Source organism: Monodelphis domestica, chromosome 5 (assembly GCF_027887165.1).
Source record: "Monodelphis domestica isolate mMonDom1 chromosome 5, mMonDom1.pri, whole genome shotgun sequence".
Lineage (NCBI taxonomy): Eukaryota > Metazoa > Chordata > Mammalia > Didelphimorphia > Didelphidae > Monodelphis > Monodelphis domestica.
In genome coordinates, this window is record NC_077231.1 from 157,468,957 (window position 1) to 157,483,016 (window position 14,060).

The following is a 14,060-nucleotide window of genomic DNA, read 5'->3' on the forward strand; positions in this document are numbered from 1 at the left end:
AGAACCAGTTATAGACTTTACGTTTGTCTCTGAGCTTCCCAATTCTGTCTACCTCCTAGGATTTGGGGCAGCAGTTGAAACTTAGAATATCTTCCTATGTTCAAGTTGACAGCAAAGAATGCAACACATTTCACAAGCTATAGACAAGAGCTGAAAAGGATCTTAGTAACCACTTATCTAATTTTCTTGTTTTGTGCACAAATGAAAAAAAATGGGGTAAGAGAGGTTAACTCATTGGCCAAAGGTCACATAGGTAGTGAGTGACAGATGTAGGAATTTTTGTGAATAATCCATGATGAAGAGCTCTTGCAAGGTACGCAGTATGCCAGAAAGAACTTTAGGTAGAGACACACACCTCATATCATGGGATTTCACCTTCACCAAACGGATCACTATTTGATGAGCAGAAAGTTTAAGTACAGCCAAATGAAATGTAGAGAATGTAAGCAACTGTCTTTTGTTCTTTGAAGACTTTCTCTTCAGTCCTTGGAATAGAGTAATATTCTACTATCAATATATTAATCCTCTACGGGATAAGTTATTTAAGAAGCAATACATGCTTAAAAAATTGTATCATTGTGAAACACCTAATACTATCATTCAGATTCACATTCTGGGGCTGTTTTTTTCCTGTGGCTATAGCAACAATAGAATTTATTTCTTGTTCTCTGGACATCACAGATGCTTCAGTGCACAGGATTAGGATTTGTTCAAATGTTTTTCATTAATTCCCTCGGAAAGAAAATGTGTAGGTATTGTTAATTTAACATTCTGTTATGATGTTCATTCTCTTAGAGGTTCAGCTAATTATGCAAATAGAAATGACAGAAAATGTAGCTATTAAAGTGGGCTAAGGATTTTTATTCTCTTTCCTTTTACTTTATTTCTGATCCTATAAGCCAGGAGCTTTACCCATATGGCACTTAGGAATTAGGTCTCATTATATAGTCACACATTTAAAAAGTGGCCTCTGAAGATAAGTATCCAAGAAGAGGGGCATGTCACTATGATCTGTAGGGAGTGCAAAAATTAAGCAGCATTACAGAAATATATTTGATTTCTCTCTAGTTTGGTATAGAAGATAGAAGAGGAGGTAGAAAAAGATTTTCAGGATAGAGAAAATGCTTTTGATTGGTAATTTGAGAGGAAGAACTGAATATGTATGTGAATATATATATATATATATATGTGTGTGTATGTAGATATATACATTCACATATGGATACATATTATATGGATGCATATTATATATAATGTATAAGTATATATAATAATGTAATATATAATATATTTGTGCAGATAAATGGATAGATGATGGATCTATAGACAGGCAAATAGACAGACAGCCAGACATATTTATTCAAGAATCAACTCAGTTTACCAGTTCTCACTCAAGAGGATTAGGAAATGAACTTTAAAAAATGAAAGGGAGAGAAAGAGTCTTACTTCCTTCTTCAATGTCTACTCAAACAACATTTTGTAATCAGGGAAAAAGTTGTTATAATTTTTTCCTGTGGGAATGTTAAGGGAGAGAGACATTACATCTGTCTTTCCTTCAAGTATTTCAAAAATTCACCTCAAGTTTTTAGTTCAAGTATCATCGAGATCATGGGATAATAGATTCAGAGCTGCAAGGTACCCAAGCACCTCTTCCAGCCTCCTCAATTTAAAGATAAGCAAACCCAGGTCCAGAAAATGTATATGCCTTTTAGCTCCCTTCCTTTTCCTCTTCAAGTGATCAGTGTTCTCATGTTTCTCCATCCTTTGAAAACCTGTTTTCCAGATAATTGTCTCATGCTATACAGACACTAAATACAATGTAAGTTCAAAGGTAAGAACTAGCAAATATGGAGAATCAGAAAATACCTTCTGTAGGTCTGAGGTAGTACTTAAATTGAGCTTTGAAGGAGGCAAGGCATTGATTCTAAGAATCAGAGGAAGGAGGAAATAGTTCATTCCAGGAATTGTGAACAGTTTGTTCAAAAGTACAGACATAAGAAATGAAATTTCATGATAAATAAAAGAAAAAAAATCAAAGAAAGTAGCTAGAAAACACAAAACAAAATTTTCTTTCTACTAAATGGTGTTTTAATTATTTTTGTTACATTGCAATACTGAGTTAATTGCCTACTTCCTTCTCTTCCTTCCAAAAGAGAAAACATTATTTCATAAAAGAATATCTATATATAAAACTATATCTTATTTATTTTTATTTAATTATACTTTCCCTGAAGGTAACAGACAAAAATGATTTCATTCTGCAAACACCAATGGACTACCAGAAAATCAAGAGAGCCAAAGCACCTAAACTCTAGGCTTGAGTGTCATTATTTGTCCTTTGGGGGTAAGAAGAAAGCCTTCTTTTTCCTGGACTCAGTTTCCTCATTTATGTATGAGTGAAGCTTACTTGGACTCTACATTAATTTAATCAATTAAATCAAAGAATAAACCAGGTGTAAACAAGAAAAAAATGCTTTCTATAGCATGGTAGCAAAGTTCATAAAATTAAAACTCCTGTTATAGCTTGGTCCCTTAAGTCCCTACATGACTAGGGCACTTTGTTCCTTCTCAGGTTGGAGATATTGACTAGGTCAGCACCTTTTCATTTCTACATCTAGGAGCTCCTTGCCAATCCTTAATATGTTCAAATAACACATTCATTCAATGGAAAGAGCACTTAATTAAAATGGAATGAAATATTAAATAACAAGAAAAAAGAAATGGAAGTGATCAATTCAGGGAATTTTCCCATTCTAAATCATGGGAATCCTTTAAAAAATATTTGCAGAGTAGAAACTATGTATTCCTGCCCAGGTAATTCAAACCCACTGCAAATTGAGAGGCTTAAGTAAATATAAGACATGCTTTGCTTTATTAAAAGAAGGGCAGAAAAGTATTCTTCCAGCTCTGAAAGTCCATTTCAATGATTTTGTGTCCCTGAAAGTTACCTGTAAATACATATTCTACATAAATACTTGCAAATAAAGTAATGTTATTGTGAATATTTACATAAGGATCATAATTACTTCTAATTTATATTTTAAATGTTAAAATATTGTAAGTACTTTTAATTTGATAGCAAAGTTCTAATACATCGATAATATGCCCTTTAGGAGAGCCCAGTATGTGAACATCGAGTTTTATATGAAATAAAAACGGTGACTCTGGAAACAAAAATAACCATATTCCTCATTTTAATATTTCACCCTCCCTCATGTTCATCATAATATAGAGCCCTCCAAGAACTATGCCAGTTCCAGTTCTTTGTGCCACAGTTTCTCCATGATTAACCCCATGATATAAGATATCTTTTCCTTGCTCTAGATGAACAGCAAGGATAATCAAAATGCAAGTTACCACGAAGTGCTTTAGATATGGGAATGATAGACTTGAATAGTCTTTATTTGGGCTATCCATCTCTTAGTTGCTCCCTCTCCGAATAGTCTGCATTAACTGTGTAGATCATATTCATTCTATGTGTTGTTTTCTCAGATATAATGTAAGCTCCTTAATGAACGGGGCTTTTTCATTGTTGTCTTTATATCTCCAGCACTTAACACAGTGCCTGGTACAAAGCAGTCACTTAATAGTAATTACTGTTTGATTAATTAAGTAGTTTTATACCAAGGACAGTATGTTTACAGTATTGACTTTTTACCCCTTTTCTTCCCCTTAGTCCATCAATTGTCTTTCAGGATCCACTTAGGTTGACTAGTTCACCTCTCCTCTGTGTCCAGGACAATCAAGACTATTATTAATGCTACTATATATTTAAATATGATGGTAGTCAATAGATACACTTGGGTTTTTCAACACCAGAGAGAATTGCCTTGGTTTCAAGGGAGAATTTTAGTAAAAGCTTGTGCATGTCCGTGTTTTGCAACAGGCAGTGTCTGCCTCCTCTCAAATCCTAAGAATCAATGCTAACAAAATGGACACTCATTATTTCAAGATCAAGTTGGATTTACCAGCAACTCTGTTATCCTTTTTTATGGCAGATGTCTGTGACAAACTCTTCTCAACTTTAGCAACAGCTCTCCTAATGTCTCCAGACTTTTTATTTGTTTCCATAAATAGCACTGGGACACAGTCATTTGATCTAACCTAAATGCTCTGCTTTTGCCATGCCAGCTTTAAAACCGAGAAAATAAGAGACACTTCTCAATAGCTTGGCAAAGGCTAATCATCTGCTCCTTAGAGTTATATCTAAACATGTTCGTGCACATAATGAATTTGTGGTACTTTTTCCCCACCTGGCCACCTGGCTAATGAACTAATCATGCCACTACATCCTATTTCTGGAGGCTTCTTTAAAGGTTGAAACATTGACTTTTGAAAATGCAAGATGTTTTTCAAATTGTACCCCAATTTCCCTATATCTAGTATCTTGTTTTTGAGGATTGTCCTTCCAAAAATATAAATGACAACCAAAGCATATCTGCTCACACTTTAATTTCTTTTTTCCCACTTTTCTTCTCATTTTTCTTCTATCTTTCTTACTTGTTTTTTTTTTTAATTTTTATTTAGTCAATTTAGAACATTTTCCCCTGGTTACAAGAATCATGTTCCTTCTCTCAACCCCCACCTATAGCTGATGTGCAATTCCACTGGGTTTTATATGTGTCTTTGATCAAAACTTATTTCCATGTTATTGATGTTTGCACTAGAGTGATCATTTAGAGTCTACATTCCCAATCATTTCCCCCTTGACCCATGTGATCAAGTAGTTGTTTTTCTTCTGTGTTTCCACTCCCATAGTTCTTCCTCCAAATGTAGATAGTGTTCTTTCACATAAATCCCTCAGAATTGTCCTGGAACATTGCATAGCTGCTAGTAGAGAAGTCCATTACATTCGATTGTATCACAGTGTATCAGTCTCTGTATACAAAGTTCTCCTGGTTCTGCTCCCTTCACTCTGCATAACTTCCTGGAGTTTGTTCCAGTTCACATGGAATTCCTCCAGTTCATTATTCCTTTGAGCACAATAGTATTCCATCACCAACATATACCACAATTTGTTCAGTCATTTCCCAATAGAAGGGTATCCCCTCATTTTCCAATTTTTTGGCACCACAAAGAAAGCAGCTATGAAAGTTCTTGTACTGTTCTCTTTCCATATTATCTCTTTTGGATACAAGCCCAGCAGTGCTATGACTGGGTCAAAGGGGAGACAGTCTTTTAGTGCCCTTTGGGCATAGTTCCAAATTGCCTTCCAGAATGGTTGGATCAATTCACAAGTGCATCAGCAATGCATTAATGACCCAATTTTGCCACATCCCCTTCAGCATTCATTACTTTCCTTTGCTGTCATGTTAGCCAATCTGCTAGGTGTAAAGTAGTACCTCAGAGTTGCTTAGATTTGAATTTCTCTGATTATAAGATGACAAGCACATTTTCATGTGCTTGTTAATAGTTTTGATTTCTTTACTTGAAAATTGCCTATTCATGTCCCTTGTCCATTTTTCAATTGGGGAATGTTTTCATTTTTTGTACAATTGATTTACCTCCTTATAAATTTGAGTAATTAGAACTTGTCAGAGGTTTTTGTTATGAAAATTTGTTCCCAGTTTGTTTCTTCCCTTCTAATTTTGGTTATATTGATTTTATTTGTACAAAACCTGTTTAATTTAATGTAATCAGGATTATTTATTTTACATTTCATAATTTTTCTAACTCTTGCTTGGTCTTAAAATCTTTCCTTTCCTAAAGATATGACACTTTGTAGAAAGGAACTAAAACAAGTTCTGGACTTTCTGCCATGGTGTTGGAACAAGCAACATTGGGAATATTAGAAAGAGAAGAAATTGACAAGACTGACAGTTGGTGGGGGAAAGGGCAACTGGGAGTGGCAATTGGTCTTGTGACTAGCACTTCCTTTCTGGCATTGGAAGTGGGAGGAGCTTTTGGCTTTCTTTTCCCAGTCACTGGATAGAAGTGCTTCTAATTTCTTCAGCCCAAAGAGACAGGCCCAACCAGTTCTTAAGAACTGTTCTTGTTGCTTGCTGTCTATGGCTAAGATTTGAAATTAAGAAAACTAGCACAGATATAGCATACATAGGTATAAGAGAAACCCTCCACCTGCCTGTGAGGCCTGGCCCCAGCTCCAAAGCTAAGAAAGACTCCAACTTTATTTAATTACATACCTCTTCCCTCTTCTCCAATACCTCTCCAATCTGAATTGGTTATTAAAATTTATCTTATTTGAAAAAAAACTGTTATATGTATCGGGAAAGATAGGGGGATTGAAAAAAAAACAGGAGATACAGAAGGTTCGAAGCAGGGAATGGAGTAGTTGAAGTGAGAGAGGGAATATGGCTACTGTTGAGGCAAAGGAGAGAGATGTCCCCTGACAAGAGGCTATTTTTGGAAAATTTGGGGTGTCCAAGAAATGAGCCACTTATGATAGCCTGTGGCAATGTCTTCTCTATTGATTGATGCCTAAGATGCCCCAGAGCAGGTAAACATGGACCTTCCTGATGGACAAGCCTTTCCCCAGACTTTGGTTGTCCAGTAGGGGTCCAATAAGGACCATTTGTAGTTGAATGACTGTCCTGAGGTTCAGCTCCCTCTATGCCCCCTAAAAAGACAGTCCTCTTATCTGACTGCGAGATTCAAATAAGATAAATTTTAATAACCTGTTCAGATTGGAGAGGTATCAGGGAAGAGGGAAAAGGGATGTACCTAAATAAGGTTGGAGTCTTTCTCAGCTTTGGAGCTGAGGCCAGGCCTCACAGCCAGTTGGAGGGTTTCTCTTATTCCTGTCTATGCTATATCTGTGCTAGTTTTCTTAATTTCAAATCTTAGCAGTAGACATGCAACAAGAACAATTCTAACTTTCAGAGCTGGTTGAACCTGTCTCTTCGGGCTGAAGAAAGTAGAGGCACTTCTATCCAACTACTGGGAAGGGAAAGCCAAAAACTCCTCCCACTTCCAATGCCAGGAAGAAGTGCTAGTCACAAAATCAATTGCTACTCCCAGTTGCCCCTTTCCCCACCAACTGCCAGTCTTGTCAATTTCTTCTCTTTCTAATATTCCCACTGTTGCTTGTTCCAACACAGTGGCAAAAATTCCAGAACTTGTTTTAGTTCCTTTCCACAACTTAAACTCTTCTGAGTTCACATAATTTACTTATAGCTTATATCTTTATATTCAAGTCATTCACCCATTATGAGTTTATCTTGGTTTAGGGTGTGAGATGTTGATCCAAACCCAATCTCTCCCCTACTGTCTTCCCAGTAGTCCCAGTACTTTTTTGTACCAGTAGTTTTTGTCAAATAGTAGCTTTTTGATCCAAAATCTTGGATCTTTAGGTTTATCATAGACTGTCTTGCTGAGGTCACTAACCCGAAGTCTATTCCACTGATTCTCCTTTATATCTCTTAGTCAGTACCATACTATTTTGATGACCACTGCATTAGATTATATTTTGAGATCTGGTACTGCTAGTCGACCTTCCTTCACTTTTGTTTTCCTTGATATCCTTGCTCTTTTGTCCTTCCAAATGAACTTTGTTATGTTTTTTTTTAATTCAGTAAAAAAAAAGTTTTATAGTAGTTTGATGGGTTTGGCACTAAATAAGTAAATAAGTTTGGGTAGAATGGTCATTTTTGTTATGTTAGCTTATGTTATTATGTTCGCTTATGTTATTATTATGTTATGTTACCCATGAGCAATTTTTTTCCAATTATTTAGATCTAGTTTTAATTGTGTGGAAAGTGTTTTGTAGTTGTGTACATGTAGTTCCTGTGTCTTGGCCAATAGATTACTAATTATTCTATATTGTCTCAGGTTATTTTAAATGGAATTTCTCTTTCTACTTCTTGCTGCTGAGATGTGTTGGAAATATATAGAAATGCTGATGATGGGGGCAGCTGCGTATCTCAGTGGATTGAGAGCCAGGCCTAGAGACAGGAGGTCCTAGGTTCAAATTTGGCTTCAGACACTTCGAAGCTGTGTGACCCTGGGCAAGTCACTTGACCCCCATTGCTTAGCCCTTACCACTCTTCTGCCTTGGAGTCAATATTGACTCCAAGATGGAAGGTAAGGGTTTAAAAAAAAAAGAAATGCTGATGACTTATGTGGATTTATTTTGTATCCTTCAACTTTGCTAAAGTTATTGATAACTTCTAATAGCTTCTTGGTTGATTCTCTAGGATTCTTTAAGGACACCATCAAATCACCTGCAAAGAGTGATAGATTGGTCTCTTCATTGCCCATTTTAATATCTTTAATTTATTTTACTTCTCTAATTATTAGCGTTAGTGTTTCAAGTACAATGCTAAATGATAGAGGTGATAATGAGCATCCTTGTTTCACTCCTGAATTTATTGGAAATGTTTCTCATTTATCCCCTTTGCAAATGATGCTTTCTGATGGTTTTAGATATATATTGTTTATTATTTTGAGGAAAGGCCCTTCTATGTCTATACTTTCTAGTGTTTTAAATAGGAATGAATGTTGTATTTTGTCAAAGGCTTTTTCTGTATCTATTAAGATAATCATGAATAAACATGTGATATTTGTTGGTTTGCTTGTTGATATGGTAAATTATGTGGATGCTTTTCCAAATATTGAACCATTCTTGCATTCCTTGTATGAATCCCACCTGATCATAATGTATAACCCTCATGATCACTGGCTGGATCCTTTTTGCTGGTATTTTATTTAAGATTTTTGCATCTATGTTCATTAGGGAGATTGGTCTAAACTTTTCTTTCTCTGTTTTTTTTTTGTGTGTCATAAAAGGAATTTGGAAGAACTCCTTCTTTGCTTATTTTGTCAAATAGTTTCTATAGTGGTTGGATTAGTATTTCTTTGAATGTTTGAAAGAATTCATTTGTGAATCCATCTAGTCCTGGGGATTTATTCTTAGGGAGTTCTTTGATGGTTTATTCAATTTCTTTTTCTAATGTGGGACTATTTAGGTATTTTTTTCTTCTGTTAATCTAGGCACTTTATATATTTGTAAATGTTCATCCAATTCACCTAGATTGCTATATTTATTGCCATATAGTTGGGCATAATAGTTTTTAATGATTGCTTTAATTTCCTCTTCATTAGAGGTGAGGTTTCTCTTTTCATCTTGGATACAATTAATTTGGTTTTCTTCTTTCCTTTTTTAAATTAGATTGACCAGTGCTTTGTCTATTTTTATTTGTTCTTTCAAAGTACCAGACCCTAGTCTTATTATTAACTCAATAGTTCTTTTATTTTTCATTTTATTAATTTCTCCTTTAATTATTAGAATCTCTAATTTACTTTTCATCTGAGAATTTTTAATTTGTTCACATTCTAGTTTTTTAATTTGCATGTCCAATTCATTGATCTCTGCCCTCCCTAATTTGTTAATATACGAACTCAAGGTTATAAATTTCCCCCTGAGTACTGTTTTGGCTGCATCCCATAGATTTTGAAAGGATGTCTCATTATTACCATTTTCTTCAAGGAAATCATTGTTTCTATGATTTGTTCTTTAACTGATTTTGGAGAAATCATATTTTTAATTTCCAATTAATTTTTATTTGCCTCTCCATGTTCCCTTACTAATTATTGTCTTTTTGCATTATGATCTGAGAAGGTTGCATTTATTATTTCTGCTCTTTTTCACTTGTTTGCAAAGTTTTTATGCCCTAGTACATGGTCAAACTTGATGAATATACTGTGTGCTGCTAAAAAGAAGGTATATTCCTTTTTGTCCCTATTTATTTTTCTCCACATGTCTATTAACTAATTTTTCTAAGATTTCATTCACTTCTCTTACCTCTTTCTTATTTATTTTTTTATTTGACTTGTCTAGATCTGCTAGAGGAAGGTTCAGGTCTCCCACTAGTTTAGTATTACTATCTATTTCATCCTTCAATTCCACTAGTTACTCCTTTAGAAATTTAAATTCTCTACCATTTGATGTATACATGTTGAATACTGACATTTCCTCTTGTCTACTCTGCCTTTTATCAGGATGTAATTACCTTCCCTATCTCTTGTTAACTAGATTTATTTTTACTTTGACTTTGTCAGATATCATGATTGTGATTCCTGCCTTCTTTTTCTCATCTGATGCCCAATAGATTTTGCTCCATCAATTTACCTTTACCCTTTGTGTCTACCCACTTCATGTGTGTTTCTTGTAGACAACATATGGTAGGATTTTTTTTCTAATCCACTCTGCTATTTGCTTGCTTTTTATGCGTGAGTTTATTCCATTCATATTCAGAGTTATAATGACCAGCTTTGTATTTCCCAACATTTTTATTTCCAATTCGAGTGATGCCCTTTCTTCTTTTAAGATTTCCTTCTACACCAGTGTTTTGTTTTTAATCAATCTCCCTATTTCCCACCATTATTTTGCTTCCCATCCCCTCTCTCTTCTTAATCCCCTCTTATTTTTCTCTAGAGTCTTTTTCATCTACCCCAAACAGTCTCCCTCCCTTGAATTACTTCCCTTCTCACCAGTCTTTTTGTTACTCTTCTATTTCTTTATAGGGCAAGAATCAGTTCTCTGCCCCAATGGATCTGATTGCTCTTCTTCCTTTGAGTCAATTTCAATGCACATAAAAATTAATAATTTCCTGACTCTGACTTCTTTACCCTTCTATTGTATTGGTTTTCTCCCCCTCTTCTACCATGTGCTTCTTTATGGTATGCACATTTACCTCATTTTTGTCTCTTTTCCCATTTCTTTTAATAATAACCTCTTATTTTACCTCTACATATATATATATATATATATATATATATATGTCTTGACATTTCATCCTATACAATTTGTCACTGTTTCCTCTAAGTATAATTCTTCTATCACCCAGGTGATAATAACAATTTTTAAAAGTGAACAATATCCTCTTTTCTTGTAAGGATACAAAACATTTTAACTAATTGGATCCATTAAAAAAGGGTTTTTTGTTGTTTTTTCCCCTTTCTTTTGGTGAATCTCCTCAGTTATGTATTTGGGCTTCAAATATTCTGTTCAAGTCTTGATTTTATTTATGAATGCTTGACAGTCTTCTATTTTATTAGATGACCATTCTTTCCCCTGCAAGAATATAGTCAATTTTGCTGGGTAGTTGATTCTTGGTTGTAGACCTATTTCTTTTGCTTTTCAGAATATCATATTCCATACCTTTCAGTCCTTCAGAGTAGATGCAGCCAGATACTGTGTTATCCTCACTGTAGTTTCATGGTATCTGAATGACTTCTTAGCAGCTTGTAATATTTTTACCTGGTCTGGTAGTTCTTGAAGTTGGCTATAAAATTCCTAGGTGTTGTCAGTTGAGCATTAAGTACAGAGGGTGATCTGTGGATTCATTCAATCTCCACTTTTCCAACTTGCTCTAGAATGTTGGGGAAGTTTTTTTTTTGGATAATTTCCTATAAAATTATGTCCAGGCTTTTTCTTTTGTCATGATCTTCTGTTAGTCCAATGATTCTTTTTTAATTTGGTCAATTTCAAACATTATTTCTTGGTTACAAAAATCCTTTTCTATTCCTCTCTCCCCTCCCCAAACCCCTCCCATAGCCAACACACAATTCTACTGGGTATGGCATGTGTCCTTGATCAGAAACCATTCCCATGTTGCTGTTATTTGCACTAAGATGTTCATTTAGAGTCTACATCCCCAATCGTATCCCCTTCCACCCATGTCATTAAGCAATTGTTTTCCTTTTGTGTTTTTACTCCCACAGTTTTTCCTCTAAATGTGGATAGTATTTTTTCTCCTATATCCCTCCAGGTTGCTAAGAATCAATGCATTACCATAAATGGAGAAGACCATTACATTCGATTGTACCACAGTGTATCAGTCTCTGTGTACACTGTTCTCCTGGTTCTGCTCCTTTTGTTTTGCATCACTTCCTAGAGGTTGTTCCAGTTCCCATGGAATTCCTCCACTTTATTATTCCTTTGAGCACAATAGTATTCTATCACCAACATATACCACAATTTGTTCAGTCATTTCCCAATTGAAGGGCATCCCCTCATTTTCCAATTTTTTGCCACCACAAAGAGCAAAGCTATGAATATTATTGTATATGTGTTTTTCCTTATTATTTCTTTGGGGTACAAACTCAGCAGTGCTATGGCTGGGTCAAAAGGCAGTCTTTTACCACCCTTTGGGCATAGTTCCAAATTGCCCTGCAGAATTATTGGATCAATTCACAACTCCACTAGCAATGAATTAATGTTCCTACTTTGCCACATCCCCTCCAGCATTCATTACTTTCTGTAGCTGTCATGTTAGTCACTCTGGTAGGTGTGAGGTCATACCTCAGTTTTTTTTTTTTTTTGATTTGCATCTCTCTGATTATCAGAGATTTAGAACACTTTTTCATGTACTTATTAATGGTTTTGATTTCTTTGACTGAAAATTGCCTATTCATGTCCCATGCCCATTTATAAATTGGAGAATGGCTTGATTTTTTGTATAATTGATTTAGTTCTTTGTAAATTTGAGTAATTAGAGCTTTGTCAGAGGTTTTTCTTATGAAGATTGTTTCCCAGTTTGTTATTTCCCTTCTGATTTTGGTTGCATTGGCTTTATTTATACAAAATCTTTTTAATTTGATGTATTCAAAATTATTTATTTTAAATTTTGTGAATCTTTCTAAGTCATGCTTAGTTTTAAAATCTTTCCCTTCCCAAATGTCTGACATTTTGCTATTCTGTGTTCACATGATTTACTTATTGTTTCCTTCTTTATGTTCTAGTCATTCACCCATTCTGAGTTTATCTTGGTGTGGGGTGTGATGTGTTGATCCAAGTCTCCCACACTGTCTACAAATTTTCCAGCATTTTTTATCAACCACTGCTTTATAATATATTTTGAGATCTGGTACCTTCTTTGTATTTTTTTCACTATTTCCCTTGGTATCCTTGATCTTTTGTTCTACCAAATGAACTTTGTTATGTTTTTTTCTAATTCAGTAAAAATATTTTCTGGAAGTTTGATGGGTATGGCTCTAAATAATGTAAAACTTAAAATTTCTTAGACTTATGAATGTTGGAAATTTCCCCATTGGGAAATTTCATACTTGAAAAATTTCCTGCTGATAGTAAAAACTCTATTGGAATGTGAAACTCCTTGGCATAGGAGGATCCTTCTCCTCCCTACTTAAGACTACTTTAGGACAGAAACCTTTTGCTAAACAATGGAAAGGGCTTTGACCTATGCTTAAGCATAGAACAGGAAGTTCTTTGAGTCATGATTGATTTTAGAATTGATACAATAGAGATACTTGGAATGACAGAACCAGGTCTTGGAACTTCCAATCTCCACCCTACTCAGAGTAACAGGATTTAGGAAGGGCTGCAGCAAAGATCAAGATTTAATTATTTGAGAATATGACCTTCAACAGACATGTGCAAAGAAAACAGACCTCTGGGCGATCCTGGGTTAAGCTAGAGCCACCATTGGCACAGGGGAGACATCAACAGTGATTGGTAGATGTGAGAACTGAGGGGAGGGGACTTAGATGGTTTGCTTAAAGATAGCGGGGTCTGAGGACAGAGGAGGAGGTTTTGCTCTGAGAGGTTTTGTTCTGGAGGAGTCTGAGAGGAGAGAGGTCCTGGAGGGAGAGCTCCTGGAGAGGTCTGAGAGGAGGGCTTGCTCTGAAGGAGGCTGGAGGTGGAGGCCCCTGAGACTGTTTCTCCATTTTGGTCATGTGAGTGATAGGAACTGATCTCTTTTCTTTGCCCCAGCTATCTAAGGGCTTGGGCCTTTGGCCCAGCCTAAGCAGAGGGGGTATTTAAGCCCTATTCCCTTCTCTCCCCTTTCTCTCTCTCTCTCTCTCTCTCTCTCTCTCTCTCTCTCTCTCTCTCTCATACCTTTCTTCCTCCTGTTTGTAATGAAAAACTCCATAAAAGATTGACTGCTGACTTGAGTTTTCATTTAGGAATTACATAGCTGAATTCCTTGGCGACCTTAAATAATATATAGCAGTCTTTTTAAGTAATTTCCATATCACAATAAATAGATAAGTTTGGATAGGATGGTCATTTTTATTATGTTAGCTCATCCTACCCATGAGCAGTTAATGTTTTTCCAACTTCTCAGATCTAGTTTTAG